Source organism: Rousettus aegyptiacus, unplaced genomic scaffold, assembly GCF_014176215.1.
Source record: "Rousettus aegyptiacus isolate mRouAeg1 unplaced genomic scaffold, mRouAeg1.p scaffold_m13_p_6, whole genome shotgun sequence".
Taxonomy (NCBI): Eukaryota; Metazoa; Chordata; class Mammalia; order Chiroptera; family Pteropodidae; genus Rousettus; species Rousettus aegyptiacus.
In genome coordinates, this window is record NW_023416309.1 from 107,966,594 (window position 1) to 107,972,076 (window position 5,483).

General features: G+C 33.4%; 1 pseudogene; it reads right to left on the bottom strand.

The window, feature by feature from the left end:
- Nucleotides 1–1,190: 1,190 nt before the first annotated feature.
- On the bottom strand, nt 1,191–1,309 carry LOC118604747 (annotated as a pseudogene).
- Between the last annotated feature and the right edge of the window lie 4,174 nt (nt 1,310–5,483).

The following is a 5,483-nucleotide window of genomic DNA, read 5'->3' on the forward strand; positions in this document are numbered from 1 at the left end:
TCAGGAGTCCGTGGCTCCTTCCTCATGCTGTACCTGGCAACAGCCTTTTGAAATCGTTCTCATGAAACATTAGGTCATGATCAACATGGAGCCATCAGAAGGGTTACCGTTGTAATAATTAACCCCACCAACAATACTTTTATTTCTGGTTTGTTTCACTTGGCTCAACATTTTCGTTATGAGATTCAAAAATACTCTTGGAAGTAGTTGTAGCTTGTTTATTGTTTATTCTATTGCATATACATGTGAGTGTGTGTGTGTTATGTGTGTGTGTAAGAGAGAGAGAGAGAGAAGCCACAGATGAGGTGTTCTGAGAAGGAGGTGAAGAATGGTACCAGGTAGAGAGACACCTCACGCTATTGGTGATGTTGGCAACATTCTGGCTTTTAAACTGACTGGTGGGTTTGCAGGTGTTCACTGTGAATTTTTGCTTCATAGCATACATATATGTTGCATATGTTATTTTACAGGTCATCTAATATGGAATTTGAACAAAGATGGAATTGGACATGCTGTCTCATAGTATCCTGTTTTTTATTTAAAATCTTAATGCCATGCATTACTGAGATCTCTCGATAATAGTGTGTTCTCAAATGAATCAGCAAAACTGGATCACTTTCAACAATTTTGAAAATTCTTGAGAAGTTGACCTCTTAATCTCGAATACGTGTGTCCTAATCTACCCTGCATGTTGTGGAAATTTCCTTTTATTTTTCTCCTTTTATGAGCACTAATGGACTTGTTCCCACTGGTTAAATGCCTACACCTTCTTTACTGTACCATAAATAATGGGAGGGTGTATCTTCACATAATCTGGAAAAATACACTAAGAAAAAATGAAAATACACTGCATTTATTTTCTTCCGTACACCTGGGTGCATGATAATGTTCCTGGAATGATGGCAGTCTCTCTTTCCCTGTCGATTTAAGCAAGAAAATAGGTAGATGGTTCCACTGCTGCTAGAAGAAAAACCATACTTCACAGGGAAGGCAGCAAAATGGATTTGCAGTCCTGGTCAACTTTGGATCAAACCAATATTGAAGCCTACACTGTCTTTAGATTTCTCAAGAGGGAGTAAAAACTTTCCTTACTTTTTTTATTTTTTTATTTTTAAGCGAGGCGACCCTTGGTTGACCTCACAGATTATAAAAACCTTGTCAGCTTATAATCTCTTATTTTTTATTTTTTGTGCCTACAGCGCCTGGTCTTCCTAGGTGGTCTCCCTTCCAAGTACTAACCAAGCCCAACCCTGCTTAGCTTCTGAGATCAGATGGGATTGGGCTTGTTCAGGGTGGCATGGACATAGATAAAGTTCCTTTATTTTTAAAGCTAGTTTGGGTTAAGAATACTAATACATGCAATATAGAGAACTCTAATGTAATATCTAACAATAATTGTCTCTGAAGAGCAAAGGTATAAAGAGTATTTCTCAAGATATTTCACTTTTCTTAGCAAGAGAACTAGCTTGGACTTGCAGGAAGTTAATTGAAAATCCCCACAGATAGAACTAAATAGAAGTGCATGCCTTTGAAGGACATCAAAGCATTTCTCAATTCCTTAGGTCTTTTGATGAACTTGCAGTCTATTTGACTCCCTCTCATATCTTTTTATTAATAATTTCTGAAGCTTAAGTTACTTTTTAAACATATATTTTTTCATTCCACTTCATTACTCTCACTAACTTTAGTTATTTTGCTCCCATTATGTATGTGTGTTTACTTTCTAATGATTTTATTTTCAAAATGTTTTCTTTCTTAACTTTTAAAATGAAGGCAGAAAATCCTAATATATAATTTCAACGCATTCAAAAATGAGTAGTTTTGGATTATGGTGTGGAAGTAACTGTAGTCATAAGTGAAAGTAATTTCGAAAGCTCTAAATGAATCCTGATTTTCTTTAAGACATGTTAACTACAGTGGTCGGATATGCCTGATGAGCTTCCCCCCTTACCCTTTCAAAATATTCGCCTTGGATATAAATATGTTTTTATATCTCAGCTAATTTACATACAAATTCCATTTCCACCCCAACCCAAACCCCTGCCATGTTTCTGTCTGCACCCCACATATGGGAACACTGTTGATTTCTGATTTTCAAGCTTAATTTTGGTCCCCAAAAGCAACGTAAGCATTTTTGTACTTGAGTAAATAGAGATCTAGTTTAACATTTCTTTCTCTCTTTTCTCATTTGCACATTTCCTATATTTCTTTTATCTCATTCTCCCACCCACATCTTGAGAAGAAATAAAGTATGTCAACTGATTCAACTTTAAGTACTGCATGTGCCAATAAGACTTTGAAAACAAAATACTCTCAAACTGCAGGATATTTTATAATCATAAATTTGCTCATTCCCATCATCCCCAAGGGGATAAAGCACATATTATTATTCCATTAAGGAAATGAAGACTCTCTGAGCCAAGCAATTCTCTCTTTAGCTTTTTCCTCCCATTTCCATGTTCTAAAACTCTGCATAAATGATTCTCAAATCTTGTTAACTATAACCCTGTGACTTGTAGAAGATTCTGAAAGCAAACTCACTGCAGGGACTAAGAAGTAAGCCATATCCAGAAGGCCCTGGGTCCAGGCCCCTCTTAAAAATAAAGCAGTTGTCCCCGTAAGTTGTACAATGTAGTTCTGTCTCACATTGTACTTGTAAAAAATAGACTGCTAAAAATGGCTGAAAGTAGCTCCAATTAACAGTTTCTCTTCGAAAATAGAACTCGAGATTTTTTCCTAGAAAACTATCCAAACCAACAGAAAGCAAAACAAAACAACAATAACAAATAAAAATGGTCAAAGCAAAATTTTAGTATATAAATATTTTCAAGTGAATATGATGTAGAAGATAAAACTTATTGGATGATTTGACTTTTTATTTGTTTATGACCTTATAAATAAATGTGTTTCAAAGACATTATAAGACAAAATAAACCCAAGCCATCTAATACAATTATTTCCAAATTAAGGTTGGGTCTATCTATGCAAAAACAAATGAGGAAATCATAAATCATCTAAGAAATGTTTTAAACATCTCACTTATTTTTCAAAAATCTCTGTATGCAAAAATGGTTTGGAGGGTTCTCTAATGCCCTTCTTCCAGCCTCCCCTAACATTGACAATTTAACATATTAAAGAATCTAAACCACGGAATAAACACCGACACAATGCTATTGATCGAACTACAGACCCTCTAAGTTTGGTAGGTTTTTCCTTTTTAATTTTCGAGGATCCACTCCAAGATTTCACATAGTATTTAGTTTTCATATCTCCTTGGTTTCCTTCTATATGTGACAGCTAACTCCTTGGGCTTCCTTTTTTTTTTTTTTTTTTTTTTTCATGATTTAGCCACATTTGATGAGGACCAAATTTTTGTAAAATTTTCTCAGTTTGGTTTTGCCTGATATTTTTCTCAATTTAAATTGAGGCCATGCATTTTTAGCAAGACTGCCACAAGGGGGTATTGTGTTCTCTGTGCATCATGTCCAGGATTCATGATGTCAAGTAGGCTTACTTGGTTACGGTGGTACCTGCCATTTTTCTCTGCAGTAAATTTCTTATTTTTTTCTTCGTTATAAATAGTATCTCAAGAGAGGTACTTTGAGACTATGCAAATGTCTTGTTTCTCCTCCAACCTTTCACCCACTGATTTTAGCTTTCATTATTATTTTTTATATATTTTATGAGTCATAACTTATTATTTATAATTTTATTCAAAATAGGAGCATAAAATATATGGATCTTATATAAAGATTTAATAATATTTTAATATATAATTATATAAATTTTATACTTATATAATAATTAGCAATGACTATTGTGGTGTCTGCCTAATGATTTTGTATTTTCCTTATTGCTTCAACATTTATGAATCGGAATTCATCCATCAAGAAGAGCTGTTTCTAATCCTCCATTTGTTATTTATTCATGTATTTATCATTTCATGTTGATTAATTTCTAAGTTCACAGACAGTTCCGATCTAGTGAGGCATGACTTTTTTATTAGAGGAATACTCAGTACAAGTGACTTTTATGATCTAATGATACTATTTTGAGATTAACTTAAATCTCTGGTTTCCCCGATGATCACTAGTGATGTTCTCATTTTTTATAACAAACTCAAGGTAGATGTATATTTATGACACTTTAGATGACATTAGAATTAGAGGCTCAGAGCAGTTTTTTTCCAAAGTGTATCCTGAAAACTGCTGACTCCACAGCACGCTCAGTCAAAACATTCTTCCATGGTCAAAGAAATTTGGGAAACATCACATACTGTATCTGATAGTTAGAGAATCACAATGTATGTTAGCAGATTAAAGATTCATACTTTCATCTTTGCAAGTCAAGTATTTCTCAAATTTATTGGACCATGAAATCTCTTCCCCACCAAACATTTATTAACAGTCTAGAAAACCATTTAAGGAAAGTCTGGCCTTTTATAAATGAGCATTTTTGAAAATCTTTATCAGGTTAAGAGTTTGTTAATTTGTGATAATATAGAGATTTTTCAAATTTATGCTTTGTTTTACACTTTAAATCAAACTATTTCTTACTCTATGAAGAGCCTAAAAATGTCTCTGTCAGATAAAAAGACATTATTGACTGTTCACATCTACAAAACAAACTTCAAAGTAGGTACATGTGTTCCCTTTAACTATCTTGTATTTTTTTTGCAGAAACAAATGCTTTATTTCTGACTCTTTTAGCATAAATTGAACTAAAGCCAGAAACAACTCCTCACTGTAGGGAAGAAAAGAGACAGATCATGACAGGAAAGTAAAATTTTAAATTTGCAAGTGGCTACTGCATTTTTATGCTCAATATACTCAAAGTTAATTTGCTTGTAGTACAATAATTCTGAATTTTGAATAATTAAGCATGATAAAGAAATCTGGTAAAATTAACTCTTGTGATATATATGAAAAATAAATACATAAAGCAAATTAAAATCATGGAAGTGACAAGAAGTTCAGTGGAGGATGCTGTATTTTTTAACTTCTTTTGTGACTATTTCATATTCTAATTAAAAATCTCTCTTATCTACTTGCAGAAGCATTTACAAACTCTAGATAACACCGAGTCTGAATAACCTTCCCCTATGCCAGCCAGCATGCATGATTGAAAAGGTGCTTTGCAGATAAACGCTTTTAAAATTACTTCCTTAACTACAATGACACAATATTTTTTTTTTCATTTCTTTACCAGACTTTTTAAATCAGCGTTCTTTCTAAGTCTTAGTATTATTCATCACCTCTTTTCTGAGGTCAGGAAAAATATGCATTAAATATAAATATAGACTAATATTTATCGAGCAGCTAATGTGTATTAGCTCTCTGCTAGGAGCTCCATATACCTTTCAAATCTTACAACAAACCTACCAACATCTCCATTTTGCAGATGAGCAAAAGCCTAGACAAGTCACTTAGCCACTAAGTGGTTGAGTTGGACATGAACTTCAACTTATTTTGCTCTAAGTACTA